Source organism: Dendrobates tinctorius, unplaced genomic scaffold (assembly GCF_039654945.1).
Source record: "Dendrobates tinctorius isolate UK_male_01 unplaced genomic scaffold, ASM3965494v1 ptg000082l, whole genome shotgun sequence".
NCBI classification, from domain to species: Eukaryota; Metazoa; Chordata; class Amphibia; order Anura; family Dendrobatidae; genus Dendrobates; species Dendrobates tinctorius.
This window is the reverse complement of record NW_027361750.1, coordinates 24,510,714-24,531,777: the sequence shown is the minus strand read 5'-3', so window position 1 is coordinate 24,531,777 and position 21,064 is coordinate 24,510,714. Positions and strand designations below refer to the sequence as shown.

General features: G+C 43.0%; 1 protein-coding gene across 1 annotated transcript in view; it reads left to right on the top strand.

Moving 5' to 3' along the window:
* The window catches only part of XKR4 (XK related 4), a 386,904-nt gene that overhangs the window by 77,189 nt on the left and 288,651 nt on the right, over positions 1-21,064 (top strand). The gene's annotated exons all lie outside the window — the stretch shown is intronic.

The window sequence follows — 21,064 nt, the reverse complement described above, 5'->3', positions numbered from 1 at the left end:
CCTGTACTCAGGGTTGACCGGCTGTTCGCGAAAACCTTTACATAATAGAGTTACCTCTACAAGGGATCATCTTTTCTGACATGTGATATGTCCTTGGGCACCTTTTATGAGTTATTAATTTCTAAGCACTTCACTGCTATGTTACATTTAATATCCTTGAGATAATTCTAGATATACGAAGCTTTTATTTAAACACGTTGGAGTGATTTCTTTCCAGGAATAGTGTGATTGTACTGCCAGAGTACTTTATTGAAATGCTACATACAGGACATTTGGGCTTCATTCACGCGGTGTGGACATACTCTACAATAAATCCAAATTTAATCCTCACGTATTACTAAAGAGTAGGTGAAATCCATCGCAAATCCGGAACAAATCTGCAACAGAATAGAGGATGCTGCGGATTATGATATACTCTCAAATCCGCTCACATTTCTCCACTTCATGTGAATGGGGTTTTCTAAACTCCATTTACTTACATTGTACCATGCCTTCTTGTGGGTTTTCGTTGAGCAATTCAATGTTCCATCCGCCAGATAGATATCAAAATGCAAAAATGAAGGATCACAAGTGCTTCTTACTGAGCCACTCCTTAATTGCCCTGGCTGTGTGTTTTGGGTCATTGTCATGCTGGAAGACCGGTCACAACCCATCTTCAATGCTCTTACTGAGGGAAGGAGGTTGTTGGACACAATCTCAAGATACATGACCCCATCCATCCTCCCTTCAATACAGTGCAGTCATCCTGTCCCCTTTTCAGAAAAGCACACCCAAAGTATGGTGTTTCCTCCACCGTCTTTCATGGTTGGGACAGTGTTCTTGGGGTTGTACTCATTCTTCTTCTTCCTGCAAACACAGCGAGTGGAGATAATACCAAAAAGTTTTATTTTGGTCTCATCTGACCCCATGACCTTCTCCAATGCCTCCTCTGGATCATCCCGATGGTCACTGACGAACTTCAAATGGGCCTGGACATGCGCTTGCGTGAGCAAAGGGACCGTGCGTACCTTGCGGGATTTTAATTTATAACGGCGTAGTGTGTTACTAACAGTAATGTTTGAGATTTTGGTCCAAGCTCTCTTCAAGTCATTGACCAGGTCCTCTCGTGTAGTTTTGGGCTGATTCCTGACCTTTCTCAGAATCGTCCTTACCTCACTAGGAAAGATTTTGCGTGGAGCCTCAGACTGAGGAAAATTGCCAGTCAACTTGTGTTTCTTCCATTTTCTAATAATTGTGCCAACAGTTGTTGCCGTCTCACCAAGCTGCTTGCTTATTGTCCTGTAGCCCATCCCAGCCTTGTGCAGGTCTACAGTTTTGTCCCTGGTGTCCTTAGACAGCTCTTTGGTCTTGGCCATGGTGTAGAGAGGTTGGAGTGTGATTGAGTGTGTGGACAGGTGTCTTTTATACAGGTAACAAGTTCAAACAGGTGCAATTAATAGAAGTAACGAGTGCAGCGTAGGAGGCCTTCTAAAATAAAAACTAACAGGTCTATGAGAGCCCGATTTCTTGCTTGTTGGTAGGTGAGCAAATACTTATTTCATGCACTTTAAGTATTTAAAAATCATACAATCTGATTTTCAGATTATTACGTTTATATTCTTTCTCTCACATTTGAAGTGTACCTACGATAAAAATTACAGACCTCTCCATTCTTTAATTAAACATACTCGGACTTATATCACTTTTAGCTGAAAAAGAGGTCACGCCCCTGGAGGAAGCGACTGTGAAATGTGTGTTGGTGTGAGGGGGTCACGCCATCCTGCCTTGTTGGTGTTCCTGTGATAGGTAATCCTTATATCACTTGTATTACATTGATAAGTTATATTGATAATTGATGTCTTGATATTCTTGCAGTTCATTGTTTAGGTTGGCTTAGTTTACATTTGTGTATATTATTTGTTTGGGAATTCCTGTAGCCTAAACCCAATTAATTATTGTGTAAGACTGTTTTTTTTGTGCAACAGTATTTGAGTCTCAGATAGATTGGTCATACCTATTATATGCATATAGTATTACGGTCCCAGGGCACCATTATATTTCCATCCTTTATATATGGATGACGTTTAATATCCCCCTTCTGGGCATTTTGTTTTTTAATTATTTGTCTTTTATGTTTTGATTTTAGTCAGTATTCAATAAAAATAATTTTTTAATAATTTCTGGATCTTTTCTTCGGCTAAAAGTGATATAAGTCCGAGTATGTTTAATTAATTGATGTTATGAAGTGCCAGCTTGGTCATTATATGGATTAAATTTGATGTATTCCTCTCCATTCTTTGTAGGTGGGAAAACTTGCAAAATCAACAGTGTATAAAATACTTATTTTGCCCATTGTAAATACTAAATAAATTAATAAATGCATATCAAAAAGTGTGAAGTACAATACTGATTTTAATTAGTGTTGGATACCTCTTTCCGTTTAAATTAGTAGGTTTTTTGGCCAGGAGAGTTATCTGATAAAAAATAGGTTAGGGTCCTATCCGAAAAAGGTCACTTTGTTGTGGTTGGTGTATACAAGCAAATAGACCTATCTGTGCCCTAAGTGCATCAGTTTTTTCTAATTTAGACATGATTTACTGGTATACAAAAAGCTGTCTGTTTTACATCAGTGTTTTGTCCGTGAGTTTTTACCAGTGATTCATCTGTGATTTTCTTATATGAAATAATGGGTGCATTTTCTTGTAAAAAGCACACATTCTCAGATGTGAGAATGAATGCCTTTAAGTCTTTTCTATATGGCTGTAATTCTCTTTTATATTTCACTTCTCCAGTGTTTGCATACATCTTGGCGCATACGCTATGATGCTGCACTTATTTATTTTTGTATAATACAGTCACAGCAGCTTGCATCTGTTCACACTTGCTACATTCTGTTAGGATTTTATTCATTTTTTTATAGATGGATCGATTTTTCAAAACATTTTTAAAACTCATTAAAAAAAAATTCTGGAAATGTAACTGGCCTTTGAAGGAATATTCCCATTCTGAATTAAAGGGAATCTGTCACCAGGTTTTCCTACATAATCTGACAACACCATATTGTAATAGCAGGGACCCTGATTTTAGTGATGTGTTACATACTGGTCTGTGTTGCTGTTTCAATACAATCAGTGTTTTATCAGCAGAAGATTATCACTACAGGACAACTGTCTACCTGCATCCTAGTCCAACCACTCTCCCAGCACTGAATAGCTTTCCGTCTCAATACAATGTACACAGAAAGTTGTGATGTGGGCGGGTTATACACAGATCAACAAGTTAGCTCTGCCTGACCTGCAGCAGAAAAAACTCTTAACGCCACCATAACTGATCCACCCAGTAAACTAAGTAACATATTGCATGAATCAGGGTTTCTGTTTCAACCTCAATCTGCTGTCAGATTACCCAGTGACTGACTGCAGACTTTTGAATCCACATAGTGTGCAAACAGCGCACTGTCAGGATACTCCAGTGTGGGTGGTCACATGACTACAAGTATGTGGCATGCACAGTTCCGGCCACATTCCGACTAGACGGGCGCGGCTTCGCTCATTTCATTTCTACTCTGCAGACTTTCGTCACAAATCTGTACAAACCTCTTTAGGGTTCTAAACTTCTATTACAGAAAATAGATTTTATTAATATTAGGTAATAGTTAATATTCCCCCAAAAACTGTCGATATTCCATATATTTTCTAAACAAAATAAGATTCAAAAAAAAAGCAGAAACAGTCGGCAATTCCGAATACTTGAAAATAAAACCGGTCACAGGAGCGCTGGAAGGAGACCAGGACAAGGATGTTTTGTGTTTATCCACAACGCTTTTCGACGGTACCCTCGTCTTCATTCCGAATAGTCACAGTGAAAAAAAGGGATTTATTCCATGCCAAAGTATACAAAGTATTCTCAAGATTGGTCAAGGTCCAAAACAGTGTATATTTTGGCATAGAATAAATCACCTTTTTTCCAGATTGATTATTTTGAAGTTCTGGCTGTTTCTGCTTTTGTATGTTGTAGCTTTGCAGTCCTTGGTCCCAGTGGTTTGCACACAAATTCTAGTTTGGATTAGTGTTGCTTTGTTTTGTCACATTTTTTCTATCATTTTTTTTCCCCTAATAAAGCAACTAAAGTTAAAGATACTGTACATTTATAAAATGGTGAACTTACTAAAAAATGGCATTATTATTGACTTTTAAAAGTAAATTATTATCTTGCTGAATTAATCAAGTTTATAAAGTAATATTCCAGAAAATACATGTTATTATTAACATAGTGGATTGGCTCCCAAGAAGAAATTAGCAGTGATGACACCATCTGATATCTGATCCTAAATGAATGGTAACCCGCTGAGCGTCAGCTGTTACATGGACAGATTGGGGATGCTGAAATCTGTACTTTGCTAAAACGTAGTCTACATGTTTCTACCCTATAAATCCAGAGTAATCCATTACATTATAGAGATTATACAGACAGTAACTATTTGTGTTACTAAATTAAAAGATACCTCAATTAATGCAGTTTAGAGATTATTTGCTAAACAGTTTTGGTTTGGTTTTGTCACTGATGCTGAACCGCATGCTGTATATTAAAGGAACGGTTCAGTCACAAGATATTGATGTCCTTTTAGGTAGGTTATGAATATTATATTGGTAGGGTCCCTTTGGATCTGTAGATTTATCCTAGGAATTGTGCATTATTATCTCATGACTGGAGAACGCCTTTAAGACATGTTCACACGGTCATTATTTGGTCGGTATCAGAATGTGTAAGCCAATACCAGGAGTGGGTGATAAATACAGAAGGGGTGACGTGTTTCTTAATATGCCTTTCTTTTGATTGTTCCACTCCTGTTTTTTTACCTTACAAATACTTATATTGGTGTGTGAATTTGGCCTTAAGTTGAGTCTTTTTGTGGTTGTTTTACTGAAGCAGTATTTGTTCAGTTCCCTTAACTATGCCGCCAACTAATATTCAAACTCACAAAGTGGCATGTAAAAGTTTGGGCACCCCTGGTCAAAATTACTGTTATTGTAAACAGTTAAGCAAGTTGAAGATTAAATGATTTCTGAAAGACCTAAAGTTAAAGATGACACATTTCCTTTGTATTTTAGGCAAAATATATATATATATTTTTCATCTTTTACATCTTAAAAGTTGCAAAAAGGAACATGGGCTGATGCTAAAGTTTGGGCACTCTTGGAGATTCGTGGGCTCAGATAACTTTGACGAAGGTTTCAGACCTTAATTTGCCCGTTATGGCTTGTTCACTATCATCGTTCATCGTTAGGAAAGGCCAGGTGACACAAATTTCCCAACTTTATAAAAACCCAGCCTCCTCTAACCTTGTGCCAAAAAAATGCAACCATGGGTTCCTCTAAGCAGCTGCCCAGTGCTCTGAAAATGAAAATGATGGAGGCTCACAAAGCAGGAGAAGGCTATAAAAAGATAGCAAAGTGTTTTCAAATTGCCCTTTACTCAGTTCAAAATGTAATTAAGAAATGGCAGTTAACAGGAACAGTGGAGGTCAAGATAAGGTCTCATAGAATTGCTAGAGACGCAAATCTAGAACCCCCACCTGACAGCAAAAGACCTTCAGAAAGATATAGCAGACTCTGGAGTTTTGGTACATTGTTCTACTGTTCAGAGACACCTGTACAAATATGTCCTTCATGGAAGAGTCATAAGAAGGAAACCTCTCCTGCGTCCTCACCTTAAAATTCAGCATCAGAAGTGTGCAAGAGAACATCTAAACAAGCTGATGCATTGTGGAAACAAGTCCTGTGGACCTATGAGGTTAAAATAAAACTCTTTGGCCACAATTATCAAAGGTATGTGTGGAAAAGAAAAGGCACAGTGTTTCAGGAAAAGAACATATTTCCAACTATTAAGCATGTGGATGAATCAATCATGCTTTGGGGTTGTGTTGCAGCCAGTGGCACGGGGAACATTTCACGGGTAGAGGGAAAAATGGATTCAATGAAATTTCAACAAATCCTTGATGTAAACATTACAACATCTGTAAAAAAGTGGAAGCTCAAAAGAGGATGGCTTCTACAAATGGATATTGGTCCTAAACACACATCAAAATGCACAATAAACTACCTCAAAAGGCGCAAGCTGAAGGTTTTGCAATGGCCCTCACAGTCCCCTGATCTAAACATCATTGAAAATCTGTGACTAGACCTCAAAATAGCAGTGCATGCAAGATGACCCAGGAATCTCACACAACTGGAAGAATTTTCCAAGGGAGAATGGATGAAAATCCCTCAAGCAAGAATTGAAAGACCCTTGGCTGACTATAAAAAGCACAAGCTGTGATGCTTTCAAAAGGGGTGATGGTGGTGCTACTAGCTACTAACCATGCAGGGTACCCAAACTTTTGCATCTGTCCATTATCTTTTTTGTAATTTTTTAAATGTAAAAGATGAACATATATATGTATTTTTTACGTAAAATACAAAGAACATGTGTCATGTTAACTTTAGGGCTTGAGATCATTTCCTCTTCAATTTGCTTGGTCACAATAATAATAATCCTTGTATTACTCTTAGACATTGCAGTAAGTACAAACAGAATATGAGCTCTGCCCAGAGTCTTCTCTTCGTACAAAAAAATAATCTAATTTCCGTAAAATAACACTCCATAAAAACATATCTTCTTTATTATGCCTGGTGTAAAGCCTGAGGGAACACTGACCACCAAAAAGATAATCCCTGTGTCATTCACCACTGCCCCACAAATCTCTTTACTAGAAAAAACTGGATTAATTTGTTTGATTGCACATGTATAAATTAGGTAAGGACTATCTAACCAGGGCTGAATCCTTTATACTACTGGATACAGTATGTGGTGCACCCTATTGTCCTACAGTGACCTGAAGATGTTATGTCCAAGGTTGTCCAGCTCGAAAACTTTAGTGATCGGTATGGACAAAAATTGTGTAGGGCTCCATCAGTGAGAACATCCTTCACCAGATGTTCCTTCAATCTAATTCAGGGGCGCACAGCCTTTTTTGGTCTAAGGGCCATATTGTCAGATTGATCCAACCCACAGGCTGCAATAAAACATCTTAAACATCTCAGTTGAAATATCTAACAGCTGCAAATGTTATTTTGGGACTCACACCTATAAGGAGGGTGTAGGTCCTCTACTCCTGTGTTCACAATCAAGAAGGGAAGAGACCAAGGATTCAGCTTTCTCCATTGTAGTTAGTGCAAGAAGTAGACACAGCAGAATTGTTATAATCAGCCGCCATTGTCTGACACGTATCTCTGATAAGATAATTAGAGGCAGCACAGAAATGCATCGATTGCCAAATGGTTGTGCACCCCCCTCCCCCCCCTCGTTACATGTTCATCCACCTATATCTGTCATCTAGTATTCCTTGTTTAGAAAGAGAACGTCAACCATTGTAATGTGTAACATTGGTGTAGGATTACCATGTAGTATTTCCATCTGACATAAATAGGAATCGCCCTCAAAGTCACCGCCAGGTTAATGTTGCTATCAAAACCGATGTACAGTAAGAGTTCGCTGTGAGCCACAGGGCAGACGTCTGTCAGAAGCCATTTTTATGTCATATGTCTTTTGTCGTGACCATTTTAACTCTTATCGTCTTTTTGTGTGAAGATACTTGTGTCTGATACTAATGTCATTTACTTTATGTAAAGCTAGAATAAGAGCAGCGGAGTCCTAATGAGTGACCTCATGCAGCTAAAATATTTGTTACTACATTTGATTAAAGTGATAAAGTTATAATTGATGAGAATGAGTGTCCCACGTGATCACTGATTTGGGGCCATTAAAAAGCACTGATTATATACCAGTCGTTCGCTGCTCCCTTACTGGCTCGCTTGCCTGTTTGCACGGCGAAAACTAGTGGGAATACAACAATTTTTAATATGGTTCTTCTGCCCTTATATAGTATCATGTAGTCAGCAGCACATTCTCTGATGTGCTGCCGATTAATAATTTTCATGCTGGCATAAATTATCTGGCCACCCGATAACCGAGCCTTTGGCTGGTTTGTTAGGTGATTGCCAGCAGGTTTACACGTTTTGAAAACACGTGCTCAACAATTATCTGCTTGTCTAATTGGGTCTTTAAGTATGTACTGTACATAGGATCTGATTAACCCATCAGATGACAAGAGTGTCCACAGAACACAATGGCATAGCATACTTGCCTTTCCTCTTGGCTTGTAACATCCCAAAGTGATTGGGAGTAAGTGACCACCTTTGGAAGTTTGAGTAATGCAAAATTTTTATTTTCAAAACTAAATAGCAAAGTAAAATTATTTTGCGTAACGGTGACAGTAAAAAGATGTGTATCTAGTAGTGTGCATTTTTTTTTTTAAATGGGTGTTTATATTTGACACCCACAGCAACCTCCCCTAGTGTACAACCCGGCGTTACTCTAATGTATTTGATAAAAATCTAAAGGCTGTCTATACCAGTATATACAGTCATGGCCAAAAGTATTGACACCCCTGCAATCCTGTCAGACAATATTCAGTTTCTTCCTGAAAATGATTGCAAACACAAATTCTTTGGTATTATTATCTTCATTTAATTTGTCTTAAATGAAAAAACGCAAAAGAGAATGAAGCAAAAAGCAAAACATTGATCATTTCACACAAAACTCCAAAAATGGGCCGGACAAAAGTATTGGCACCCTCAGCCTAATACTTGGTTCCACAACCTTTAGCCAAAATAACTGCGACCAACCGCTTCCGGTAACCATCAATGAGTTTCTTACAATGCTCTGCTGGAATTTTAGACCATTCTTCTTTGGCAAACTACTCCAGGTCCCTGATATTTGAAGGGTGCCTTCTCCAAACTGCCATTTTTAGATCTCTCCACAGGTGTTCTATGGGATTCAGGTCTGGACTCATTGCTGGCCACCTTAGAAGTCTCCAGTGCTTTCTCTCAAACCATTTTCTAGTGCTTTTTGAAGTGTGTTTTGGGTTATTGTCCTGCTGGAAGACCCATGACCTCTGAGGTAGACCCAGCTTTCTCACACTGGGCCCTAAATTATGCTGCAAAATTTGTTGGTAGTCTTCTGACTTCATAATGCCATGCACACGGTCAAGCAGTCCAGTGCCAGAGGCAGCAAAGCAACCCCAAAACATAAGGGAATCTCCGCCATGTTTGACTGTAGGGACCATGTACTTTTCTTTGAATGCCTCTTTTTTCTCCTGTAAACTCTATGTTGATGCTTTTGCCCTAAAAGCTCTACTTTTGTCTCATCTGACCAAAGAACATTCTTCCAAAATGTTTTAGGCTTTTTCAGGTAAGCTTTGGCAAACTCCAGCCTGGCTTTTTTTATGTCTCGGGGTAAGAAGTGGAGTCTTCCTGGGTCTCCTACCATACAGTCCCTTTTCATTCAGATGCCGACGGATAGTACGGGTTGACACCGTTGTACCCTCGGACTGCAGGGCAGCTTGAACTTGTTTGGATGTTAGTGGAGGTTCTTTATCCAACATCCGCACAATCTTGCGTTGAAATCTCTTGTCAATTTTTCTTTTCCGGCCACATCTAGGGAGGTTAGCCACAGTGCCATGGGCTTTAAACTTCTTGATGACACTGCGCACGGTAGACACAGGAACACTCAGGTCTTTGGAGATGGACTTGTAGCCTTGAGATTGCTCATGCTTCCTCACAATTTGGTTTCTCAAGTCCTCAGACAGTTCTTTGGTCTTCTTTCTTTTCTCCATGCTCAATGTGGTACACACAAGGACACAAGACAGAGGTTGAGTCAACTTTAATCCATGTCAACTGGCTGCAAGTGTGATTTAGTTATTGCCAACACCTGTTAGGTGCCACAGGTAAGTTATAGGTGCTGTTAATTACACAAATTAGAGAAGCATCACATGATTTTTCGAACAGTGCCAATACTTTTGTCCACCCTCTTTGTTATGTTTGGTGTGGAATTATATCCAATTTGGCTTTAGGACAATTCTTTTTGTGTTTTTTCATTTAAGACAAATTAAATGAAGATACTAATACCAAAGAATTTGTGTTTGCAATCATTTTCAGGAAGAAACTGAGTATTATCTGACAGAATTGCAGGGGTGTCAATACTTTTGGCCGTGACTGTATGAGATGAATGATGGTGGCCAGCATCATGGGAAAAGCAGAGACATACAGAAATGGCTCCTGTGTGATGCTGTGTATTATTACATTCTATGGGAGTTAAAGGGATTGTCCAATTCAAACTAGTTATTACCGTATATACTCGAATATAAGCCGAGATTTTCAGCCCATTTTTTTGGGCTGAAAGTCCCCCTCTCAGCTTATATTCGAGTCATATACACCAGGGGGTCGGAGGGGGAGGGGGGCGGGGGAGTCAGGTCATACTTACCCGTCCTGGCGCTGTCTCTTCAGCCCCCAGCTTCTCCACGATCTCCCTTCCTTCCTTCAGCTGTCACATGGTACCGCTCATTAAACTCATGACCGCTGAAGGCAGGAAGGGAGATTGCGGAGAAGCTTGGGGCTGCAGAGACAGCGCCAGGATGGGTAAGTATGGCGATACTCACCTGTCCTGCGTCCATGGTTGCTTGCTGCTGTCTGGCACGTCATCTGTCGGTGACATTCAGACAGCAGAGGGCGCGGTGACGTGGTTAGTGCGCGCCGCGCCGACAGCAGCAAGCAGCCGTGGACACAGGACAGGTGAATATCTCAGGTGCCAGCAGTGACACCGGCACCTGACACCCAGCGACGGAGAGGTGAGTATGTTTTTTTTATTTTTAAATGCAGCAGCAGCGGCAGCAGCACATGGGGCCATAATCTTATGGGGGCAGCATATAGGGGCATAATCTATGAGGCATCTTATGGGGGCAGCATATGGGGGAATAATCTATGGAACATCTTATGGGGCAGCATATGGGGAAATAATCTATGGAGCATATTATGGGGGCAGCATATGGGGGAGTAATCTATGGAGCATCTTATGCGGGCAGCATATGGGGGCATAATCTATGGAGCATCTTATGGGGGCAGCATATGGGGCATAATCTATGGAGCATCTTATGGGGGCATAATCTATGGAACATCTTATGGGGCCATAGCCTTTATGGAGCAGCATATGGGGCATATTATTCTAGGGAGCATCTTATGGGGCCATTATTAACCTTTGTGCAGCATTGTATATGGGGTGTATTTTGTATGGAGCATCTTATGGGGCTATCATGAACTGTATGGAACATTATGTGGGTCTCTTGATTCAATATGGATATTCAAAAACATTTAACCTACTGATGTCTCAAATAATTTTACTTTTATTGGTATCTATTTTTAGTTTTTAAATTCACCAGTAGCTGCTGCATTTTTCACCCTAGGCTTATACTCGAGTCAATAAGTTTTCCCAGTTTTTTGTGGCAAAATTGGGGGGTCGGCTTATACTCGGGTCGGCTTATACTCGAGTATATACGGTACCTATCCAACAATCAAGGATAGTTAATAACGTGTTGATTAGTGAAGACCAACTTTCTGGTATCGATCAACAGAGAACTTTTATCCCTGGTAGAATGCCATCTATTCATTCCCTATGCAGCTGCTGAGAGCTTCACTCAGCTCTTCCAAAAGCCCCATAGAAAATGAATGGTGCTGCAGTTTGTCATCTGACCAGACCATTTTTTAACAGGTATAAAAACTTTCTGATCTTCTGATCGGTGCGGGTCCCAGCAGTGAGACATCAAACCAGTGTCATACGTCTGGGTTCGAACTCTTGGGCCTGTGCTTGGCTTATCTGTCCACTGAGCCATACTAGATACATCTTTTCTCCGGGTGTTTTGTTTCTGTTATCTTTGCTTCAGTCTTTTTAGGGTAACAGGTGTTTTCATTTACTCCTTTGTCTGTCCTATCACCTTTCAGCTTTATGTACCGTACTTTCCCCCTACTGGTATTTCCTGCTTGTGATAGTCTCATATTTTGGATATCCAGCGATACTGCTGTAGTTTAAGTCAGTCAGTGAAAGACCAGCTAGGGTTTATCTCTCTGCTTTTTATGCTCTTTACCCTGCACCGCTCTTCTGTTTAGGAAGTAGGTGGCATATTCTCTAACAGTACGTACTCAGTCCATTATTTGTATTTTGTGGTTTGTTGTACTCGCTCTGGGATCTCTTTTCTATTTCAGCACACTTTCCCGTCTGTAGGTAATTTGCACTCTGCTCTGCCTCAACAGCCTTTCAGGCAGCATAGGTCCAACTTGCCATTGTCTAGTCTGTAGTTAAGGGCTATCTGGGCTCACATATGAATCACTAAGGACTGTGAGGTCAGGAACTGTAGTCTGTGCAGGAACCGACAGGGTCACTTGCAGTTTTTAGTGTGTTATCTGTTTTCCCAAGTGAGTTATTACACTATTATAACAACCAGTCAGCTGGTAATTAATCTCTGGACAATTCAGCCTCCTGGCTGGCTCGCATTTGTTTAGATGGCCCAGGAGGTCCCTTCCAACTCTACGATTCTATGATTCTATACAGAGGCTGGACAGACATCTGACTGGGATGATTTAGCGAATCCTGCTTTGAGCAGGGGGTTGGACCAGATGGCCCAGGAGGTCCCTTCCAACTCTACGATTCTATGATTCTATGATTCTATGATTCTATGATTCATTTAAGGAATCAGTTTAGCTCATCTGGGTCAGCTGTTTCTGCAATCCCGGCCATCTCTGGTGACCGCTTATATAAACAAGTATATTCCCATCACAACCATGAATAGCGTTGAAGGGAATAACCCTGTATTTTAATATGTATTTCCAGTGTATGATTTTTGTGGCTACATGAATGTCCCGAATTCTAAGCTTTCCTAGAAGAGTGTAGGTGGTAACAGTCATGGTTTTGAAAGTCGGTCATAACCAGTGTCGATGTGATGTCTTGGTATCCACTTATATATGGCCATCTAGTGTCGTCAATAAATTGTTGTTTATGTTGTGTTTATTGAGTTCATACGAGGATAGAAAATCAGGATTGGCTTGTTTCTCGACTGGCACTATACACATGCTGCTCAGTAGCCATGATCTCATCTTCTCCAGGGAATAGTCCTGTTTTTCTCCAGAGAATTGACAAGAGAAAAAAATAGCTCACTTTAGGTGACCTCAGATCCTGAGTCTTAAGGGAGAGAAAAGCCTGGTAGAAGGCTGACATACCTGTCATCGGTAGTAGATGGAGCCGCCTCACTTCCGTGTCTTGGGTAGAGTGACTTCATGAATGTTGCATGTTGGTTAATTAAAAAAGTGAAATCTCATTTATGTCACATTACTGCAGAAATACATTTGCAGTCACAAAATCCCCCTATCCCGTCTGTCACGGTGACAGCGCATGAGCTGAGACATAATTTACTTGTGATGAGAGGCGGTTAGCACAGGTACTTCACATTTCATACAGTAAGATAAATCCACAGCTGGCGGGCTCTGTTCTCCGAAAATGACTTTATCTCCGAGATTACTGATTTTCTAGGAGAGATTGATTTATTCATGGTTTTTGGTTTCCTAGTGGGATTTTTCCATTGTGCTCAGGTGCCTGGGTGCATTTAAATATAACTTTTTCAATGTGCAGAGTTCACTTGTTGTGTGTGTTTTGTGCCAGCACATGGCTCCTTCCTGTATATACCCTGCTAAGCGTACAAATAATACTGTCTGGGACTGGGCTGGGGCTGATTTATTATTGCTAGGTATGGCGATTCAATGTGTTCTCAGTTATTCAATGGATATATCATGCTCACTCTCTCCGTATCGTCTGGGAGGCTCCTGGAACAGTGGAAATCCAGGATAAATGACCCATCTGAGTTGGAATCACATATTAGTACAAGTGCAGCATGCATATATAATATATATCATAGTATTGTTACTTAGGCAGTTGTTGTGCAAGTCAGCTGGCTGCTTTATAGCAATGGCTAAATCTGAATTTCTGGCTTCATTTACAGGACAGGTTCTGTATTCTCTTGGTAATATCTCATCTTCTTGATTGCATAATCACGCAGGAGTATATCGGTCAGGGTCAGGTTACCCACCTATTACCCAGTGGCATTATCCTGATGTAACTGACAGTACTTTCTATGGAATACTTTTATCTGTACAAAATTGTATTTCTTTGTTCTTCTGTCAACGCTAATAAGCACTAGAATGAACCAGGCGTAATATGAATCAGATCCTGTCCAGTGAGATCAAGAAATTATTCCCTGATATTCCAGGATGAGATCTAACCTCATCCTTAGGACTAAAATATGCATAATCCACAGATGTGGCCACGTGATCTCTACTGTAACACTATTGGGAAAAAAGTCCCTATTTGCACACCAATTTTTCTGTGTATTCTCATCTTTATCATTGTTTGCACTAAATCCTTGTAGGTATCACATATACCGCTAATTCTTAGCCTGTAAATATTTTCCTACATAAAGCGCTAAACAAACTGTGTAACTGTGTGGTGGAAGGGGGCGTGGTTCACATGATCCTCAGGGGCGTGTGTGTAAGCAGCGCTGTATAACTACCCTATGAGCCACGCCTCCTTCGGAAAGACCGTAAAAATTACACAGTAATTAAAAAGGCCCAAATCTCTGGAACTGTATGGTTGATTTCAATTAAAAAAAAAGGAAAATGCAGGTGAGCAAAATCTGGCTACTTTTGACTTGGTGACAGGTCCTCTTTGATAAAAAAAAGGAAACTAGTTCATGATCAATGAGTTGAAAATGTCCCTTTAAGAGTTGAACCTTAAAATTAATCTAAAATGTTGGTAAAATGACAGATTTGCTATGAAGTATGAGCTGCCATCTTGAGGACACAAGTTACAGTCTAATTTTTGGGGGCAAATGTTCTACAGCAAAAAAAGAGGGGGATAACAGAAATGTAAAAGCATGACTGCTGTGCTGGCTTTCTGGATGGAATAACATTTAGGAGCCTTTAAGAACCGTCTACAAGTTCGTCTTCCTGGAACACTCCATACCCATTCCACTTTTAGACATTACCAGACGTTTCACATTATTACAAATGTATTTAATGAACTTTTTATTGGAATTCTCTGTCTGCTTCCTATATTCAAAGCTCAAAAGCACTTAATTCTATCAATTCCAATATACGCTGATCATCCATAACATTAAAACTTTAAGTCTGGGTTCTCTCCAGCCAAAACATGTCTTGTAAGTTGCTAGATGGGATCAGAAATTGTTTTTTTTCAGCACATTTCACAGATGCCTTGTTCTGCTTGACTTCTTCCCAGCGGATGTGCAAACGATTGTCCTCGTGGTGCAAAAGAAAATGTGATTCATCAGGTCAGGGGAATCATCCTTCCATTGCTCCATGGACCAGTTATGAGGCTTACATGCCCCTTGCAAGTGCATTTAGTGGTGGGCAGGGATCGGAGAGCTATCTGAATGGCTGGTCAATCATTGATAGTTTTCATTGTATCACCAATTTATACCACAGTAGCTTTTTTGTTAGATTAGACCACATGATTTAGCCTTTGCTTTTCCATGTGCATCAGTGATCCATGGGCCCATGACCCTGTCCATATTTCATCAGTTGTCTTTCCTTGGCCTGTTTTGGGTGGCTCCAGACTAGTCTCATTTCCCTGTGGTCTCAAGCTGGATCTTTAAATTATATTTTCTCCAAAACTAAGCATCCCTGGCTGCTGTCATGCAGCCAGGCTCTGATTTAGGCTTCCATTGGTGCAGCCAGACTCTGATTCACGCTGCCTGTTGTGCAGACAGGCTTTGGTTCATGCTGCCCGTGGTATAGCCAGGCGCTGATTCATGCTGCCTGTGGTGTAGACAGGCTCTGATTCATGCTGCCCGTGGTGCAGTCAGGCTTTGATTCATGCTGCCCATGGTGCAGACAGGCTTTGATTCATGCAGCCCGTGGTGCAGTCAGGCTCTGATTCATGCCTGTGGTGCAGACAGGCTGTGTTTTAGGCTGCCTGTTGTACAGACAGGCTTTGATTCATGTTGCCCGTGATGCAGTCAGGCTCTGATTCTTGCTGCCCGTGGTATAGCCAGGCTCTGATTCAAGATGCCCGTGGTGCAGTCAGGCTTTGATTCATGCTGCCCGTGATGCAGTCAGGCCCTGATTCATGCTTCCCATTATGAAGTCAGGCTCTGATTCGTGCTGCCTGTGGTGTAGACAGGCTCTGATTCATGCTACTCGTGCTGCAGTCAGGCTGTGATTCATGATGCCCGTGGTGCAGACAGGCTGTGATTCATGATGCCCGTGGTGCAGACAGGCTGTGATTCATGCTACTCGTGGTGCAGTCAGGCTTTGATTTATGCTGCCTGTGGTGTAGACAGACTGTGATTCATGCTGCTTGTGATGCAGACAGGCTGTGATTCATTATGCCCATGGTGCTGACAGATTGTGATTCATGCTACTCATGCTGCAGTCAGGCTCTGATTCATGCTGCCTGTGGTGTAGACAGGCTCTGATTCATGCTGCCCATGGTATAGACAGGTTCTGATTCATGATGCCCTTGGTTCAGACTGTTACCACCGATCCCCGTTCTGGCGCTTATTCAAAAAAATGCAATCAACCAATGGCAGCGCACTGGCTGCTATTTCTGGCCTCTCCTCCATAGGGAGAGCACCGGAGCAACGAGTATCTATCATTGCTACATCCAGTTCTCATGCTAACCTGTCTGCACTGCATCTGCAGTCTCTGTGCATTGTCTATTGCTCTCTGTTTCCACAGCATATTAGTATCCTGTGTTACCTAGTTATACCAGTAACCATCTGGGCCTAAGCCATCCCGTTCCGCCTACAGCCATCCGAGTCAAAGGACTGTGTGAAGGTCACTGGAGCCGACTCCTTACCAACTAACCGGATCCAGGACCCAGCGCATTACGGACTCTGCTGTAACTTTTGTTATCCCTTTTGGTCCCGCTGGGACCGCTGCCACGTGTTCGGGGTCTAATTGGAGGTAGCACCTGTGTCCTCCAGGTATTCCATTCTGGCCCTGCCTGAGGGGCTTTACTACGGGTGCCCGGGGCTCACTAGTCACGCCCCCTTCGGAGCCCCCCGGACCGTGGTCCCGAGGTTCCACTTAAAAAATAAAAACAAATGTGAACTTCACCATCACTGCCTCCGCTTCCATTCGTTACAGATTGCTCCGGCCATGGAATCCGCAGGACCCCAGAGGCCTCCGATGTTGGAGTTGTGCCAAGAGGTGACCCGTTTAAGAGATCAACAGGATAAGATCACGACGTATCTACGTAAGCTGTCCACCCGCATGGATTCTCTGCAGAACCCGGCTGCTCCTGATTCACCTAGCAACACCCAGGTACCTGCTGTCATGACAAGCAAGGGCCCCCGCCTGGCGGCTCCAACCCGCTTCCATGGTGATCCCACTCAGTGTCGAGGTTTTCTCAATCAGTGTACCCTACACTTCGAAATATTGGGGCATATGTTTGCTTCTGACCGTGCCAAAGTGGGCATCATTATGTCACATCTAGCAGGAGAGGCTCTCGCCTGGCTGAACCCGTTATGGGAGAGAGGAGACCCTCAGGTTAATGATCTTCAATCTTTCCTAGAAACTTTTCGCAGGACCTTTGATGAACCTGGCCGGGTCACGTCGACCGCTTCTGCCCTGCTTCGCTTACGCCAAGGAACCCTCACGGTGGCTCAGTATGCTGTTCAGTTCCGCACCCTCTCGTCTGAGTTATCTTGGAACAATGAGGCCTTGCTGGCTACCTTCCGGGAGGGCCTATCTGGAAAAATTAAGGATGAGCTGGCGGGACGGGACAGGCCTACCATCTTGGATGACCTGATTTCCTTGGCGACCCGGATTGACCTGCTTTTTCAGGAGCGTTCCATGGAGATTAAGCGTGACAGGAGGTCCTACCACCTGGACTCTAATTCTTCCAAGACGTCTACCTCATCCTCTTCTCCCGAAGCTATGGAGGTAGATCGAGTAAGTCTGGCAAGCCGCCGCCAGGAGGCGCGTCGCAAAAGCGGAAGCTGTCTGTACTGTGGTAGTTCCGAACACCTGATCCGCTTCTGTCCAAAGAAGTCAGAAAACTCCTGTGCCTAGGCTGTTGGACTCCGGAGCCGCCGGAAGCTTTATCCAGCAGACGCTTGTGGATCGCTACCACTTGACAGTTCAGGCTCTTCCCAACCCGTTGCGGGAAACCGCTGTCAATGGCCAGCCTCTGACCGAACCCGTCCAGTTCCAGACTGAGCCAGTGGAACTCCAGGTAGGTCTTATGCATTCTGAAAGAAGCCGTTTTTATGTGTACCCTGGTTTGTCTCACCCCTTGCTTCTAGGTTTGCCTTGGTTTCAGAAACATGAACCAGTCATTAATTGGAGAACAGGCGAAATTCTACATTGGGGAGATTCCTGCTCGGACCGTTGTCTAACCCGGATTGAACCAGCTTCACCCCCGGTCCAACCTGCTACCCTGCCTGGATTACTATCCGCTTACTGGTCCTTCTCGGATGTCTTCGGGAAAAAGGAGGCTGTAAAACTTCCTCCCCACAGGTTGTATGACTGTCCAATAGACCTTCTTCCTGGAACATCTCCTCCCTGTGGGAGAGTTTACCCTCTTTCCCAGGCAGAGACTCAGGCTATGTCGGACTACATCCAGGAGAACTTGGCCACAGGGTTTATCCGAAAATCATCGTCACCGCCAGGAGCAGGCTTCTTCTTTGTGAAGAAAAAGGACGAATCCCTGCGGCCCTGTATCAACTACCGAGGACTGAACCAGATCACGGTAAAAAACAGGTACCCTTTGCCTCTAATTTCAGAACTGTTTGACCGTCTCCGAGGGGCCAGGATCTTCACCAAGCTGGATCTCAGAGGGGCTTACAATTTGATCCGAATCAGAGATGGAGACGAATGGAAAACAGCCTTCAACACTCGTGATGGCCACTACGAGTACCTGGTAATGCCGTTTGGTCTAAGCAATGCTCCCGCTGTTTTCCAAGAGTTCGTCAATGACATTTTCAGGGATCTGCTTTACACCTGTGTTGTTGTCTACCTAGACGACATTCTGATTTTTTCTACTGACTTGGTCTCGCATCGCAGACAAGTGCGCCTGGTCTTACAGAGGCTCAGGGAGAACAGACTGTAAGCCAAGTTTGAAAAGTGCCTCTTTGAACAATCCTCTTTGCCTTTCCTCGGTTACATTGTTTCCTCCACAGGATTAAAAATGTATCCAGAGAAGTTATCGGCTGTACTCAAGTGGCCTCGTCCGTCTGGGTTGAAGGCCATACAGCGATTCCTGGGCTTCGCCAACTACTACAGGCAATTCATTCCTAACTTCTCCACCCGAGTGGCACCCATCTCAGCTCTAACCTGGAAAGGTACAAATCCGAATGATTGGCCTCCTGAGGCTGAGGAGGCCTTTGTTTCTCTCAAAAAGGCCTTTGCTGTCGCACCTGTTCTTCATCGTCCTAACTCCAATGAACAATTTTTTCTTGAGGTCGATGCCTCTTCAGTAGGTACGGGAGCTGTACTAACCCAGAAATAGTCCTCCGGGCGAATGAATTCCTGTGATTTTTTTTTCCAAGGTTTTTTCTTCCGCAGAGACGAATTATTCTGTAAGAGATCGGAAATTGTTGGCTATCAAATTGGCTCTGCAGGAGTGGAGGCATCTTCTAGAAGGAGCTCTTCATCAGGTAGTCGTATACACCGATCACAAAAACCTTGCTTACCTCCAAACTGCACAAAGACTGAATCCTCGTCAAGCCCGCTGGGCTTTGTTTTTTGCTCGTTTTAACTTTGTTCTTCATTTTTGCCCAGCTGACAAAAATGTCAAAGCAGGCGCACTTTCCAGAGCCTTTCTACCTCCTGATCAAGAAGAAGAACCGCAGCACTTCATTGAACCCTCAAGGTTAGTCGCGGTCGCTTCTACTGATCTTGCCCGGCTGCCTCCCGGGAAGACTTTCGTGTCACCTTCTGAGCGTACTCGTGTCCTTCGGTGAGGTCACTCGTCCAAGTTGGCTGGTCACGCCGGCCAGAGAAAGACTCTGCAACTCATCTCCAGGTACTACTGGTGGCCTGCCATGGCTAAGGACATTCTGGAGTACGTCACAGCCTGTCCTTCCTGTGCTCGTAACAAGACGGCCAAGCATCTACCCGCAGGTAGGCTTCAGCCTCTTCCAATTCCGTCTGCCCCCTGGCAGCATATCGCGATGGACTTCATCACAGATCTCCCGATCTCATCTGGCTGTTCTGTGGTGTGGGTAGTGGTGGATCGCTTCTCTAAAATGGCTCACTTTGTTCCACTACCCGGTCTTCCAACTGCTCCTGAGTTGGCGGACCTGTTCATCCGGCACATCTTCCGTCTCATGGTTTCCCTCTCCACATCGTGTCCGACAGAGGAGTCCAGTTCACCTCAAGATTCTGGAGAGCAGTTTGTAAACTGGTAAGAATTGAACTGGATTTTTCCTCAGCGTACCATCCCCAGTCCAATGGACAAGTGGAGAGGACAAATCAAATCCTGGCTGGATTCCTGCGTCACTTTGTCAACGCCCATCATGACGACTGGGTAGACTTGCTGTCCTGGGCCGAATTTTCTTACAACAATCAAGTAAGTGAATCTTCTGGAAAGTCTCCCTTTAAGATTGTCTTCGGATTGCAACCCGGAATACTTCTTCCCATCTCCGGATCATCTGGCGTTCCAGCTGCCAATACTTTCTCCGAAGATTTTTCTAAGGTCTGGAGGGATATCAAAACTGCTCTGGAGAAAGCCTCACAGCGTATGAAAAGGCATGCAGACAAGAGACGTTTGGATGCGCCTATCTTTCGTCCTGGAGACAAGGTATGGCTCTCTTCTAAGTACATCCGGTTAAAGATGCCATCCTACAAATTGGGTCCCCGGTTCATCGGACCATTTGAGATCTTGAGACAGATCAATCCAGTCTTGTACAAGCTGAAGTTGCCCACTTCCCTATGTGTGCCTAACTCCTTTCATGTTGCTCTCCACAAACTAGTAGTTTTGAGTCCCTTCTTTAAGGATCCGGGTACCACTCCTGACCCTGTCTCGGAGGATGATGTTTTTAAGGTAAAACATATTCTGGCCGTAAAAAAAGTAAGGGGTAAGACCTACTACCTGGTGGACTGGAAGGGTTTTGGTCCTGAGGAGAGATCTTGGGAGCCTAGGG